The sequence below is a fragment of the Choloepus didactylus genome, chromosome 5 (assembly GCF_015220235.1).
Source record: "Choloepus didactylus isolate mChoDid1 chromosome 5, mChoDid1.pri, whole genome shotgun sequence".
In the NCBI taxonomy this organism is placed as follows: Eukaryota; Metazoa; Chordata; class Mammalia; order Pilosa; family Megalonychidae; genus Choloepus; species Choloepus didactylus.
This window is the reverse complement of record NC_051311.1, coordinates 108092499-108108777: the sequence shown is the minus strand read 5'-3', so window position 1 is coordinate 108108777 and position 16279 is coordinate 108092499. Positions and strand designations below refer to the sequence as shown.

The window sequence follows — 16279 nt, the reverse complement described above, 5'->3', positions numbered from 1 at the left end:
TTTTTAAATGCTTTTCTACACTTCCCAATCTTTCCATAGTGAACTAGTGTTACTTTCATAATCAGAAAATTAAGCTAAAATGCTCTCTGTACTTATAAATTACAATAAACTCTTCAAATAAGAAATTTCACTAAGGGTCTATAGAAGAATCACATATGCATGCACATAATTAGCAATCTAATTTATCAAACCTGCCTGAATAAATCACAAAACTAAGGGGCCAGAATAAATTATGGAAGGTCAATTTATATAGTTTTCCTCTCAACATTGAGCTAATTCAGTGGTTTCTGGCCTTTTCACCACAAGGATGCTTTGAGTTATTTTTTTGTTTATCTAAAGCTCCCATGATTTGAATTTCATCTATCAAGTAAATATTAATTTGCTTCTTCCTTTTTTTAATTGCTCAGAGATGTATAATCACTGATAAGGACCAGTGAACAAAACAACATAATTAGGATTTTTCACTAAGTACCATTCCAGCTAAATGGAAAGAAAACCAATCTAAACAGCTTTTCCATGGCTTAATGTAGGACACTTACTAGGCCTTTTAAACTAGTTCATGGATACCCATTAGTGTCATCCATGACTTGGGGACCCAACCTGGGAACTGCCAATCATACTGAGGAGATAATAATCAGGCCTCAACCCTTCCGATGTCAGAACAGCCTTCGGGGTGTATTCAATGACTCATTTCTGCCAGTGAAGGCTGGTTACTTCTCACTTGAATTAATGAGCATGTCCTGGAGATTTCCTAGTTTCTATTTAGGAATGAAGTGAAAGAAAGTAACCAGCTTAGCTATTTCAGCAGGAAACACAGTTTTTTGAAGAAGGTGCCCCTATTCACTGAGCTTTCCCAGTTTCCCTTTGGCAGCTCATAAGGTGACTTTATGTGCAACTGAAAAAATGTAAAACTGTTTCCCACAGTGCTTTAAACAAGCTATAATGCATTTTCAGATATAAAGGGCTTCAGGGAGCTTTCCTGACAAGCTTGAATAAAGGTGGGAATTTCAATTTTTTATTAAATTCTTTAAGCACTGGCTTTAAGGCAGTAGCAGGCTGGCTATTTCTGGCTATGAGTGTGTTGTAAGTCCTTAGCTCAAGTGGGGTAAATGAGCATTCCAGGGTCTGGGAAATAAAGAAATATATATGCGATTTATGTGTCACAGAAACAGCTGTTCCTCAAGTTTTAATATCTTCAGGAAGTGAGAAAGGCAAATTACCCTGTATATACACATTTGCATGCAAAATTATATAATGTATAACGTATAACTTTACACTGCAATGATTTATGTAGCCAAGGGATAAAATAGGATGTATAGTTGAGATACATTAATTTCTGATTGGTCTCCTTAAACAGGTGTATCAGTTCAATTAAAAAATAGCATGGCATTAGGAAGGTCTGAACTTGAGTCCTGGTGCCCCCCCTTACCTCTACTGTGATTTTGTACAGATCACTTAATTTCTCTAAGACTCAGTTTCCACTGTTGAAGAATAGATTGAATAAATTTGGTAACAACCTCACAGAGTAATTGAGAAAATGAATGCATGTGATTAGCTATTGCTAATACAGCTATTGCTAAAAATATAGCTATTAATAAAAAATAGTAATAGCTATTACTCTGAGCACCTGCTACATGCTACATACAAACCAATGAACTGGGACCTAAAGACAAAGGGGTAGAGGGAATATTTTGAATCCATTTGATTCAAATGTGCTTCCAGGTAAGTCTGAGAAATGAGGAATAATGACATACAGAATGCTGGTGTAGATCAAAGCAAACTTTCAAATTTTGAAAGGCATTAGGGGCAATAGGATTAAGGTAGAAATAGAATTGAAGTTGGAATGTGTCTGTTTACTGGTTTTCAACATACTAATGAAAAAAAAAGAGCTTTTTTGCAAATCTCTTCGATACCCTGAAGAAATACTATTAGCATTTGTTAGTCTTTGAATGCAATATAGACATTTTTTACAACAGATGTTCCTTTTAGATTATATGTAAAAATATTTGTAAAATAAAGCATGTTTTCAATGGATCTGAATGAGCTTTGTGCTTGCTAATCATCACATTTTGTTCATTTCACTTCCTACTTAAAACATCTTCCCATCTCTTCTCTGCCAACCTAAATATTACACAGTCTTTCAGGGTCACCACTTCTTCTCTGAACCTTCTAAAGCCATCCCAATCCTTAGTTATTTCCCACTCATGTAAATTACTATAATATCTGCATGTAATTGTAAAAAATCTCAGCAAGCAACCATTGACTAATTACAATGAGCCAGGCAACGGAATTGGTGCTAGAGACATAGTTGAACAAAACAGTCCCTGTCCTGTTCTTAGGAGACCTAGAGAATGGCGACAGCAGACAGACGTATTAAAAGAATCACTATTTGAAGGAATACTTTTATAAAATGAAGAACACATTTATAAATACTTTATCAGAAAGAAAACAAATCACCCCCTAATTTGTCCTTTTGGTAAATCTGGGTTTTCATCTATAGCATAATGCCCAGTCAGGCTTTAATATATTTTTTTTTTCAGAGATGAAAATGTAATCATTTAAAAGTAGTTTTTGGTTTTCTGTCTCTCCAGATAAAGGAAAAATTCACTTTGATAGAGAGATTTTTCTTTATTTTGAGAAAGAATCCTAATACACATTTTGATTATGTGAAGTTAAAGCCAAAATCCTACTCTGGAATGGGGACAGTCAGGACAATAAGTAGCCAACCTACTTATTGTATAAAGATATAAATACCTTACTTTACCATGGAATGAATTACATCTTGTATCAATTAGCTTTTGTCACAATAATGGTGCATAAACAAACTTACACTCAGAAACTGAAATTATTTTATTCTCAAAACTCTGTAAGTCAGCTGGGTGGCTTTGCCTCACATGGCAGGTTTGCAGAGCTGGGTCTTACCACATGTCTCTCATCCTCCTTGGTCCCAGTGAGCTCTCCAGGGTGTAGCTCATGGTGATGGCAAAGGCGCACCAAAGGGCAAACCCAAACACACACATGCATTTTAAGACCCTTTTTGCTTCACACCTGCTCTCATTCTATTAGCCAAAGCAAGATCCATGGCTGGGCCCAAAGTCAAGTGCTAGGAAAGTACACTCTGACTTTAGTAGGAGAGAATGCAAAATTACAAGGCAAAGAGTGTGGATATAGGAAGTGATGAAGAATTGGGTCCAATAAGTCAGTCTACCAGATATCTCTCTAAAGATATTGATTGGAATGGGTTTGAAACTTAGGGAAGGATTTGGGGTTTGGAATTTTTCATGGTGGACCAGAGAAAAGAGAGAATTGTGTAGAAAAGATATGCTGATAGCAGAAGGTAAACAGCCCTTGCGATTCAGGGACAGACAGGAACAAATGAGAAAGCTGGTGATGTACATTTTGTAATACTCAAGTTTCTTTGTAGAGTTCATTAAATGCTGCAGCTTGATATTATCCGAGCTTTGCAAAGTTAAGAGCGGCCCATGAACAAAGCAAAAGCAAGACACTGGATAGACAAGTTATTTTTGGAATAATTATGATATTAATCTACAATGAAGTGCCTGGCCAAGAAGACAAGCAACAACCAGGGTGGATTGTGGAATGCACAAGAATTCCTCTAGGGTTTTCAGAAGTATTTGGGGATGGCAACACTAAAAAACACTGGACTTTTTGTTAATAGGGGTACATAAGGTGTGCTCTTTGAGATATCACAGTAGGATGGCATTTATTCTCCAAGCTGGTAAAGCAGGACACAGCTAGGCTTTGCTTAATTAAAGAAGCTTTACTGTGATATTTCTTATACCTTGTCTGTTTTAAATTACACTAAATCTTAGTTACTTCCTGGACCTCTGAGCCAAAACTCATTTATTTGGATACAAGAGTAACATTTCTCTGTAGGCTTAAGTCACGTATCTCATGGTCACCTGTATCTCTTATCATTTACTCAGTCCATAAATATGAGACCCAAATGATACACAAGATAAATAGCTATGTAAGACGGAGATTCTAATTTCAAGTTTCCAGTGCAAAGAACAAAAGACAAAACAGTGTAAGACAGAAGATGCTAAGTACCAGCAAACTCTATAAATGTATTAATGAGTCAGGGGCACTATCTCAATGAAATTCGTGACCTATAGAAGTCTAAAAAAATCTGATCAGAGTAATAAAAAATCCCTTACTATTTTTAAATGGTCCATGAAAATCAGTAAGTAGCTCAGAATTCAAAATTTTTAGCACATAAGCCAAGCATCTATCATCTAAATGTTGGAATTCATCATAGGACTCCAAATTCGCTGATGCTCAGGCCAGAAGAATACACTACAGAAACCCAAAGCAATTAAATACATCTATTCATTTATATATTCATTTGAAAACTAATCATGGAGCTCTTAGTATGTGCCAGACAAGCATGAAGGACATAACAGTGAATAAGACAGACATTCCAGTAGGGTGAAGAAGGAGACTCAAAAAATTACCAAGCAAGCAAATAAATGAACAAGAAAATTCTAGAAAGAGACAATTTCTACAAAGAAATTAAATCAGGGTGCTGTGATGGAGTATGATGAGGGACAGCTTCTTTCTCCTGGGTTGTCAGAGAAGGCCTCCCTGAAGAAATGCCTTTTGGGCTGAGACCTAAACAGAACTAATTGTGCCAAGATGATCTGGGGCCAGAGCATCCCAGACAGACGCTGCAGCCATTGTGAAGGTTCTGGAGTGGGCATGATGTTGGTAATAGGAAATATTAACTGATCACATTTCTTTCCTCTTGTGTCTTGCTTGGTTTAATAAAAGCGGTTTTTAATCACTCATAATAATGAAGACAGCCGATGAATCTATTAGCCCAAGATGCTTTGTATTTCCTAGTATTTTATAGCTGGTACCATCTTTGTAGTAGATTTTATGGACACTGGAAAAGGACTGTGCTTGACATTTTAGAAATTTAAGATAGTGAAAATGAAAGAATAAAACTGTACCATGAAGTTTCAGCTCTGAAAGAATGGAGAAACTGTTCAGCTGTCCCATCTTGTTTCCCCTTTTCCATTCTAATTCTTCTAGCTCATGCTAGTCAAAATCACTTCTTTACCCAGAAAAATCAGCCCCATCAGCAACCTTTCCTCCTTCACTTTCTTTCTCTAAATTTGCTGCTGAGAGCACATTCCTGAAGACTCCCCATGGCTGGGAGGAAGAAGGTAGGCAGATGGTGGCAAAGTTCTTTGGAAATGCTAACTTACTCATTGGTGAAGATAAATTGCAAATCTCCTTCTCTTCTTCTGCTGGAAGGGCTCCCATCAGGAGTGGAAGCAGTCATCTCCCTTAAAGAGTGGAGAATGACCTACAGCTGAGTTTCTTGCCCAAGTCCTGTTGATGAGAGCTGAAAGAGCTGCACTATGAAGCCACAAAACAGACACTATTTTTAGATGACTGTTTTTATATGTGTAGCATAGTATCTTGCATAAAATAGGCATTCTATAAGTATTTGTTAAAGTAATGAACAAATGATTAAATAAACGAAAAATTCTCTAGCTCAGTGAAGAAAGAGGAAATATAAAATTAAACATAGGACCACAGTAAATAACCTCAATGTTTACATTGTTCAGACTTCATTTTTGCAACCAAAAGGTATGGCCATGCTAGTTTCTGTCTTATTCCAAATGTTCTGGCTCTCATCCCACTCTGTTTAGGGCCAACTCCAATAAGCTGAAACAGGAGGTTTAAACTACTAAAACATGTTAAAAGGAAATCCATGGAATTTTAAAGAAAAGAAAAAAACGAAACAACATAATTCTTTCCCCAGCAGACAAATATTTAAAGAATGTTAATTGGAACAAATTTTATATTGTAATCTTTTGTCACATTGTAAAATAATCCCTAACCAATGTGGGTATTCTGTCACTGAGAAAGCTTTGTTGGCAAAATTTAGGTGCAAGGAGGATAATGATTGTGTTCTTTGGTTTAAGGGAAATTAATTGACTCTTACATATGTAAAAAGATGACAGATTCTAAAACATGTTTTATACAGTCTAAAACTCAGTTGTTTCAAAACTGAAGTTGGCAAAATGTTAGTCTAAGAGATTAACCTATTTATAATCTACCATTCTCACTTCTGATTCATTGAATATGTAAAGAATACTAAGTGTCTGAATATGTTAAATCCTAACAAATTGCAAAGACTTGATATCATACCATGTCTTCTGATTTCAAAATAGTTGAGATGATCCAGAAAAACAACATCTATTTATTTGGAAAAGCTAAAAAAAACAAACAAATCTCCAACATAACTGATAAGCAATAATAGGATAAAGGGAATAAAAAAGTAAAGATTTTTAAGAATCACAAAAGAAATGTGAAGTACTTAACAGTGATAATTTTGAAATCTTAGACAAAATGGACAATTTTCTGTGAAAATATGTTTCCAAAGATGACTGAAGTAGAATTATAATATCTAATTAAACTAATTAACATTAAGCAACTCCAAGCTATAGTGAAAGCCTACCCTTAAAAAGATACCAGACTAAATGATTTTATACATGACTTTTACTCAGTCTTTAAAGAGTAAGGAAGTGCAATCTTATATTAAGTATTTCAAAGAAAAGAAAAAGAAAGAAAGCTATCTAACTCATTTTGTAAGACAAATATAACTTAATAAAAAGAACTAGATGAGGATAATGTAAGAAAAGTATCACTTATAAATATAAATGAGAAAATACAAAATAATATATTACAAATAGAATTCATCAGTTTATTTTTAAAAATAGATAATGACCAATAGAATTTATCCATGACTTCAAGGACAGTTGGAATCAGGAAATCTATTTGTTTAATACACTACATTAACAGAATAACAATGCAGTAGATGAAGAATAATCATTCTATAAAATGTAAGGATTAAAACTCTTAAAATCTACAACAAACATCATACATAATGACAAAATTTCAGAAAGATTCACATTACAGTGGAAAAAGTTAATGATGGCAACTATTGCCTCTAATATTAAAAATAGTAATGAAAAGATTGTCTTTATAATAAGAAAGACATTTTATAAACCTGTTGTAAACACAGCCATTATTTTAAATTAAATTATATAAGCTTATGATTAAATTAAAAATAATAACAAAGGTAAAAATACTTAAAACTCATCAATCCCTAATTATGTTACTACATTTTACTATTTTATTTACTACATTTTACTAATTATTTTACTATATCTATACTCTTGAAGTTATTTACATCTATTATTATCTGTTTGGAGGAAATACTTCTCTTCCCAACTCCACATTTCAGTGATGTCACATTGGTGGCTTGAAATGAACCACAGTAGGGTTATTTATCCCATGGCAATTGGCAAATACTACAAATCAGAGCTTGATTATCTAAACAAAGGAAGTGATGGAGAAAATAGTAATACTGTGGAATAAATTTAACAGTATGTCCAATAATATACTGGAAGAGCCAGTTGTTAAACAATTCTAGAACACTGCGGTACCTAGGATTCAAGATTTTCAGGTGCATCGCCCCAGAAATCCACGTCCCATGCATCAGGGCTCCCTGTTTAGCAACGTGAGAAGACCAGCCTCGCTTGGGAGTTTAACATTCTTTGGATCTTGTCTTCTTTTACTGTCTAAGGCCTGGTCTTCAGCTTTCTATGCCTTCCTGCTGCTTTTTATGTTACCAAGGAAGCCCCTTGGCTTTCAAGCTTGGTTTTAATTGCTGAGAAATCACTTTTGGCTTTAAATATATATATATATTTTCCCTCAGTGTCAATTGAGCTTAGCAATAGCCATCCAATTCTAAAGTCTTTATAGATACTATTCCTCCCATACTTTTCAAATGTCCATACAATGTACCAAAAAATGCATTTATTTTCACCAGTAAACAATCCTGGTTCATCACCAGGAAAAGTCTTAACAATCGAACCACTATCTAGTGTAAGGGACTCTCTTGCTCCACATCTGTCAGCAATGAGGTCCCTATTACCAGCCAGCTGGCAAATGATCCACCTCCAAATTCACATCTTGGCATCTATTTTCTTAGTGTCCGCCTGACACCATTTCAGTTAGGGTTCCCTGGGAAGCAGACGAGATGGATATTAGTGTGCAGTATGTTAGATAGCGAGTACTTTTGAAATTGACCCTGTAGGAGAGAAGGGAAGGAAGCCAAGTTGGGCAGAGTTGAGCTCTGATGAAGTCTCATTGAACGTGTCAGCCAACTCCATGGAAAGTTCTGGGATGTAGGGTGGTCCCTCAGAGTTGTGTCTAGTTGGGACAAGGCATCCAGCCTTTATACCCCTGCATGAATCAGTCACTGGTTGCAGACGGGGAGGCAATCCCCAGCAAGGGCTGACAGGTGAGGCCTGTCTTTTAGCAGCACTCCCAGCAGTCTTCATTCCTGAAGGGGGATCTGGGCGGCCAGGCCAGCGCTTACCACAGGGCCCCCTGTTTGCCAGGCACTGTTCTGGGTGCAGGGATACAGACCTCAATTAGAAAATACACTGCATGTCAGATGGTCACAAGTGCTACAGGGAGAATTAAAGCAGGATCACTCAATTTCAGCCACACAACCCACCACACATGTTCCCATTCCAGAATCTTTGCTTTTCCCTCTGCCTTGAATGCTCCTCCCACTATTGACTTTATCCCTCATTCCCTTTAGGTCATGGCTCAAATGTTACATTAGCTGTAAAGCATTCCCTGATTGTCCTATTGAAAACCTCAATGTTCTCTTAACACACACACACATCCTAGCACTTCCCATTCCCCACCCTTCACCTCTCTGTTTTCCTTGTTCTCTTGAGAAACCTCTACCCTACTCCTCTGGCTTCCCACTGCCCTTCTGGGGCCTGAGCATCCTTGTTGGGACTTTGGTAAAACGTATCTCTCACTTTTATTTCCCCCAAGTAAGTAAAATGTGGTGCTATTAGGGAGGGAGAATAGTTACATCGCTCAGTTTCCCCATCTCCTAACCCTTCCCCCATCCTACACCTACCCTTGCCATTAAATGGTAAAGTAATTTTTCTCAACACTGGAATCAACTGAGAACAAAACTAATAGGAAACTCTGATTAAAGCAGATCAGGAGGAAATGATTCCAAACAGCTGCAGAATCGCCTGCATACACGTGCCTGGTTTCCTATGAGGCGGTTTTGCTTCCATCTTCTGCAGGAAAGGGCTTTTCTTAGCAAATCCTCCCCCAGGCGGGTTGAGCCCATTTCTTAGAGCTCCCTGACTAATGCAGGTGTTTGTTTAGTAGTTGCCCATCCTGTCTGCCCAACTGGATTCAAATTATTTCATACTTGAAAAGAATCTCTTTAAAACCATCCTGGTTTTCCCCAACAGATTAATGTATTTGGAATACTACCATGAGCTCAGGTTCTGGAATGAGGGGTGAGGGTATTTAACAAACTTTTTACAGTTCAGTTTTCAGTACAAGTTAAAAACAAACAAACCAGTGCTGGGAATATATTTCAGACCTTAGGAAAAGAAAGGGTCACTCTTTCTATGCTGTCCAATAAATGCCCATCACAATTTTCTCAATCAGAAAAGCACAGGTATTTCCAACAGGTGACCTAAAGTCACCATCATGGACAAGGGTTAGGTATTTGATGCCCTTTCTAGCATATCTATTCTTCTACCATTCTACTTTCTGCTTCCTTTTTCCTTGCTAACTCCTACCATGCCCATTCCAACTCATGACCATCCATGCTCCAATTCACAGATTAAAGTCTTTCTGTTGGGACTTACACGTTTCACTGGTTGACAGGAGCTCACCATTGGAGTTCACAAGGCTGAAATATCCAGATGGTTGTCATAATTCTTCACTTTACTTTTCAGGTACTTGGTTATTCTATCTCATTTTATTGGCCATCAACAATTTTTGAAAATCATCCACTCCAGAGCATTGAAAGGCAAAGCTTCAAGTAAGGTGTTCCAAATCAAAATTAGAAATTACACTTAAATTCAGAAAGCAAGTTTTTCTAAACAAATGTTGACTTAAACAAGAGAATTAGCATGTCTTCAAAATGTTTCCTTATTATACACAAATAGGCTTATCTATTAAAGATTTTCAACAAATATTTATTGAGCACCTACATGTGCCAGCCATTGTTCTCCCACTTAGGCTATCTCGGTGAACAAAATAAAGACTCCTGACACTGTGAGAGCTTATATTTCAGATATTAATAAATAAATAAATTATATAGTTTGTCAGAAGCCAACATAAAATAAAGGCAACAAAAAAAATTAAGAAAACAGGGTAAGAGGGCTTAGGAGAGCAGGAGGTATTGGGAGATACAATATAAAACATGATGGCCAAGGTATACTTTACTGAGAAGGCAACATTTACATAAAACTTAGAATACCTTTTCAGACTGAAGTAACAGCCAGTACAATGGCCCGGAAGTGAGAGTTTTCCTGGCATGTTTGAACAGCAAGGAGACCAGTGTGGCTGAAATGAAGTGAGGGAGGGAGAGGAGTGTGAGAAGGGTCTAATAGATAACAGAGTCAGAACCCATAGGACCTACTAAGCCATTGTGAGGACTTTGGGCTTTCACTCTGACTGAACTGGTGAACCAATGGAGGATTTTGAGCAGAGGAGCAACCTGATCAGACTTAGGTTTAAGAGTCACTATGGCTCTGCGCTGAGAATAGATGGCAGGAGGGAAAAGAATGGAAATGGGGAGATCAGTTAAGAATCTTGTAATGGTGGCATAAATCAAGATGGTAGAAGAAGTAGTGGTGGGAACCGGTCAGGTTCTGAACATATTATGAAGGTAGAGCCAAGAGATTTCCTGATGAATTAGACGGATATGGAGGTGAGATATAGACAAGCGTCAATGATGGTGCCAAGGTTTGTGGCCTGAGACCTGGAACATAGCATTGCCATCAACTGAAACTGTAGGAGAAGCTGTAGGAGTTATGAGTATGGATGCCAAATCAGGAGTTCAGTTTTTGACATGTTCAATTTGAGATGATGATGTGAAGCTGCTGGTTGGGAACTATATGTGAACCTGGAATTCAGGAGAGAGGTCTCAGATACAGAGATGAATGTAGGAATGTTAGGCATTTAAGTGGCATTTAAAGTAATGAGATTAGACAAAATCACTAAGAAAGTAAGTATAGATAGAAAAGAGAACCAAGAATTGACCATGGGGATCTCCAACATTAAGAAGTCAGGCAGAAAAGGAAAAACTAGCAAGTGAGACTGAGAAGGGGCAACTAGCAAAGTAGGAGAAAATTCAAGAAAGTGTGATGTCCCAGGGGCCAAGTAAGGAAACATCAAGTAAGATGATAAAGGAGAACTGACCATTGGATTCAACAACATGGAGGTCATTAATGATATTGACAATAGCAATTTCAGTGTTGTGGTGGAGGCAGCCAAGAATCTAATTGGAGTAGATTCAGGAGAGATTGGAAGGAGAAGAATCAGATATGGCAAGTAGAGACAACTCTTTCAACCAAAATGTGTTGAAAAGAATAGCAAAGAAAGGGGGTAATAGCTTGTAGGAAAAGTTGGAAGAATAGCAGCATATTTGTACACTACTGGGAATAATCAAGTAAAGGAAAAACATCTTGATGATAGTACAGGAGAGAGACATGATCATGCTAAGGCAGTGTCCTTCAGTGGATGAGAAGGAATGGGATCTAGGCACAGGTAAAGAGCAGCTTTCCATTAACTAGGAGCGTGGATTCTTCATCTATGATAGCAGGTGGGCGAGTAGTATATGTGAACACAAATGCTGTGAGTGTGGATATATGATTGTAGGTGTCAGTGGAGGTTCTCTTCTAACTGCTTCCTGTTTCCTCAGTGAAGTAGGATGCAAGATCATAAACTGACAGTAAAGATGCAGAGAGGAGATCCTAGAGGTTCCAGCAGAAAGAAGAGATCAGATAGTCAGTGAGTGGGAGAGTGAACGGACTAGAGATGTATAGAATGAGCACTGAGGGTTTACTTGAATGTGCGCTTATGAATTTAAAGTAAGACCAGTTGGCATGGTTGTGTTCTTCTCCAGTGACGCTCAGCTGCTCAAGTGTCAGTACAGAGTAGGGGGAGCTGGATTTAACTAGCCTTGTGGTTTTGCCAAACAAGCACAACGAAGCAGAAGAGGGATAAGGAAATCCAAAGTGTGTGCAATCGAGAGTGATTATCATGGATGGAATTCAGCTGGTTAAAAAGGGAGCATGGACATGAAGGCGGCGAGAGACAATGAAAAGATGGTAAAAGATTGGAGGTTGCAGTGGGGTCCAAGGATTATAGTCAGGGTACTGGAGGGGGTGATCTGGGAAGCCAGGAGATGTTGGTCACAGAGTGGTGCATGACATTGAGAGTGTGGTAATGACAGTCTAGCAGGGGGTGCCCATGGGAGTGAGGGTCTGAGGGGGGAGGATACCACCACTAGGGAAAAAGAGGTCGGGGACCTGATCGTCCAGCACATTTAAAGGATCATTCACCTGTGTATTGAAATCACCAAGAAGTTAAAAACCAAAATGGCAAATTAAGGTAACAAAGTTATAGTACAACAGTGCAAAAGAATATTATGCAGTTTTTAAAAACAGAATTTGGAAGAAATATTTAAAGACATGAGGAAATGATGAAAGGATGTCCTAGCATTCCCCTTATGGAAAAAATCCAAGATATCTGATTTTATGTGCAGTATGACCCAATTAGTTAAAAATATATCTTTATGCATAGAGAAAAGACTAGACAGAGATAAAACAAATGTCAATAAGGTTTGTTGTCAGGTGAAATTATGTGCAATTTCTTTCTTTCTTTGTATATTTTTCCACTTTCTAAATTACTTACAGAAACAGGGAAAATCATAGCAACAACAAGCATCAAGAGAATAAACATTATATAACTCTAGTGCATTAAATTTCCTTAGAGCATTTTTCAAAAAAGAAGAATATTAGTCACGGCTTCCAGATTTCCCACTGTCCAAATTTCCCACTGTCTCCTGCCTGACGGTTACTTAGGTTATCTGAAATGTGTTGCAATTTTGTGGCTAGATTTTTTTTAATCTTTAGAGAATATTTTTAAAATAACAATGGAGGGTGCATTTGGGCTCTGGGAAGTTGCCTTTCTATCCAAAAGTTCTATAAATGGACTTTCAAATTTGAAATTATCTTCCTTTCTAGATAGAATAACTGCCTTTTACAAAAGATAGGGAGGAATAGTAGCTATGTTTCTAAAGCTTAAGCATCTAGAGCTGGCATGGAAAGCCAGAAGGGTTTTCAGTTAGGTTACTTTTGTAGAGGTTGCTGCTCTTCGGGGCTGGGTCAGGAGAACAACGCTTCTCTTGTAGGACCTTGATAAAATATATTGTGGCTAAATATGTTTAAAGAGAATGTCAGTTAACTTTAAATTTGGAGTTAAGTCAGGTCAAAGTAAAGGCAAATACACTTACACATGCACACATACACATGCACACACGCACACACACACACACTTTTCTTCCACCAAGAACAGATATGCTTGCATTTGCGAACCCAGTACTTATCTTATGTTGTTTTACTTTTATTTCCAGCTTTTTCCAAAGGATTTTTTTTTCCTGACTTATTAAAGGAAACTGCACAAGGAAAAAGAAAAAGACCTCCTCTTAAGTTTCAGTAGAATAAATTTCTACCAGTCCTTATCTCTAACACCTTCTGTAGTGTCATGCTTGAAAATAGAGGAATAGGTTAGGGATGATACTATAAGGAAAGATTGAGGGTCAAATAATACAACATTTTGGAAAACATTAATGTCATACTGACCCAGCCTGAGCAACAAATCCCATTTACCATTTTAAAGATGTGTTTTATTTTTAATATGTAAGGCTAGGAAGGAAAACTTTTATTTTTGCCTAAAAGCAATTTACAATACAGTCAACAAGGGAAAGCTAAGAAGAAAAAAATGTCTAAACTTTAGTCATCAAAAGCTTGTGTCTCTAATCTTCTCTGCAGAAAAGTCTCTGGGGGTAATTTTGGGAGAAAAAAATACTCTAAAAGTTGAAAAAGATCACTTTTAAGCATGTGATTTCATGAGTCACAAGGGGCCTGAATCACACTGCCATTTGCCTGGCTGCCAAATCCTTCAAATACTCAGCAGCCTCGTCTGAAAGCCTAGCCTTTACAGCCTGGCCGGGGCGGCAGCAGGGGTATCTCTGTGAAGCACTGCCTGTGCCTCATTTTCAACTGCTTCTATCCCTAACCACAAAGCCAGGGTGAGGGAAAAAGAAAACCCCTATTTCTACATCAATTTCGTATTAGACCTTTAACTCAAAAATATGACATTTGAAGTGTTTGGGAGACAGCAGCCCCTTCTCCTAACAATGAACTTCCTTCCACTTTTAAGATACTATAAGCAGCCTGAAGGAAACAGTAAGGCCTGAGAGGGAATCTGGAGCCCAAGTTTGCACACTAGAAAGATACCTGACTTACCCAAGTTCATGAGGTTGAGCAAAAACACATAAACGAAGACCCAGAACTAGGTTCTCTGTGTCTGCGTAATTTTAGTATAGACTCTTTCACACACACACACGTCCCTTAAAAGTCTTCAAACAGCTCTCTATTAAGCGTTGAAAGAAGCAAAAGCTAAAAACTTGGTTATAGTTACTGACTCAGTCATTTGCTAACTATAGACTGGAAATCTTTTTTATTTAAATGTAACATTTCAATTGCGAGGGTACAGACATTTTGTATTCTAAACAATCCTAAATGCACAAATATTTCAAAATTATGTGTTAAGTAGAAAAACTTGCCTTTCGTATATTATCATGGAATGTTTCAATTTCGTCTCATGCCAGGTCATGAAAATTCCATTGATTTTCAAGGAGGAAGAAGAACTTGGCCGTGTGACACAAAAATGCCAAAAACCTCTGGTGTACATGACTAAGATAAGTGGATGGTTGTGCAATTAACATGATTTTGGCAAAAATGTATTTTTACTACAATATCCATATAATTAGAAAAAGAAATTATGTTAAAATTAAAATCAGCAAATCAGCAAATCAGCAACAGTAATAATAATAACTAATATTTATTAAGTGACTACTATATGCCAGACACCACGTCTAGTATTTCACACACATTACTTCATTTAATACTCCCCCAAATTCCATGGGGTAGCTACTGTTATTATGCTCATATAACAGACAGGTAAATTGAAGACTGGAAAAATAATGGAATTTGCCAGGATAACAAGTTAGTGAGTAGCAGTGCTGAGATTGGAAACAGACAGCCTTAACCACGCCATCAACCAGATAACACAGGACAGTTATTACCCAACTAGAAAAGAATGCCTTTGTATGAATTTCAGTTCTCAGTTAAATGGTCTGTGTATTTAACTGATGACTGATATTACGATCAGCACCTTAAAAGCTTTGGAAATGTTGCTTTTCCAGTATGGAAAAATAAAATATTTTATTTCTGCTTGCCTTTTTGTTCCCAAGGTTAATTAATTTTTTTAAATTCTACTAACATATTAAGATTGCAATAATGAAAAGAAAATACTTACATAAACAAATCATTGGGTTAAGAGTCTACACAAGCATGATCCACCAATTTTCAAACTGATGGTAGAAATTAGTGGGTTGGTGGACTTTAACCATTTCATTAAAACAACCCAACATGCCCTTGTAAATTATTGTTGAACTCATTACTCATTACAGATTGTACTTATCATTACCATGCCACATGTAAAATCTTGACAAGACTTGCTTGAAATCCAAACCAACACATAATGCAAACAGCATGCTTCTCTGGTGTGTCTGCCCACTGCAGGTGTTTCTCTATCACAATGAAAAATTGCATCAAACAAAGACAAGAAATATTCTAAAGCTGACAAAACTGCACATCTGAAATCTGTATTTTCTTCCTCTTGGGAAATTAAAATCTACACGTTTAGGGTCTTCAGTGCCCATGTCTTAAGGCCATTCTAGCTTTCTAATGAAAGATCTACTCTTTACAAGCCGTAATACAGGAAATTAAACTGTGTTTATAGACTGGCCACCAGCATGCCAAAATGCTTTCTTAGCTTTCTGAATCTTCCAAGAAAAATAAAAACACTAGCAATCAAATGGGTGAGCAAGAAATGACAAGTGTTTTGACAGTGCTATACTTTGAGGTATTTTTAGCATATTTCTGAGTCGTATTAGCTTAACCTGTAATAGAATATAAATGAGCCCATATGGCACAGATGTAATTATGTTCTATGTGAGAAATCCCTGCAGTAGGTTGGGGAGGGGGTGGCAGGAAAAGAATACACCAGCCCCCACCTCCTTCCCCACCCACTCCCCCTCACCACATGT

At 37.2% G+C, this 16279-nt stretch overlaps 1 long non-coding RNA gene across 2 annotated transcripts; it reads right to left on the bottom strand.

Moving 5' to 3' along the window:
- Nucleotides 1-6968: 6968 nt before the first annotated feature.
- Nucleotides 6969-15513, bottom strand: LOC119534944. 2 transcript variants are annotated; one of them, XR_005217137.1, is made up of 4 exons: nucleotides 15487-15513; nucleotides 10355-10440; nucleotides 9738-9907; nucleotides 6969-8472 (listed from the first exon to the last, which is right to left on the bottom strand). It is a non-coding gene; the product is annotated as an uncharacterized LOC119534944 (long non-coding RNA). The 2 variants fall into 2 exon arrangements; XR_005217138.1 differs by having other exon boundaries at nucleotides 6969-8452.
- Nucleotides 15514-16279: the final 766 nt, after the last annotated feature.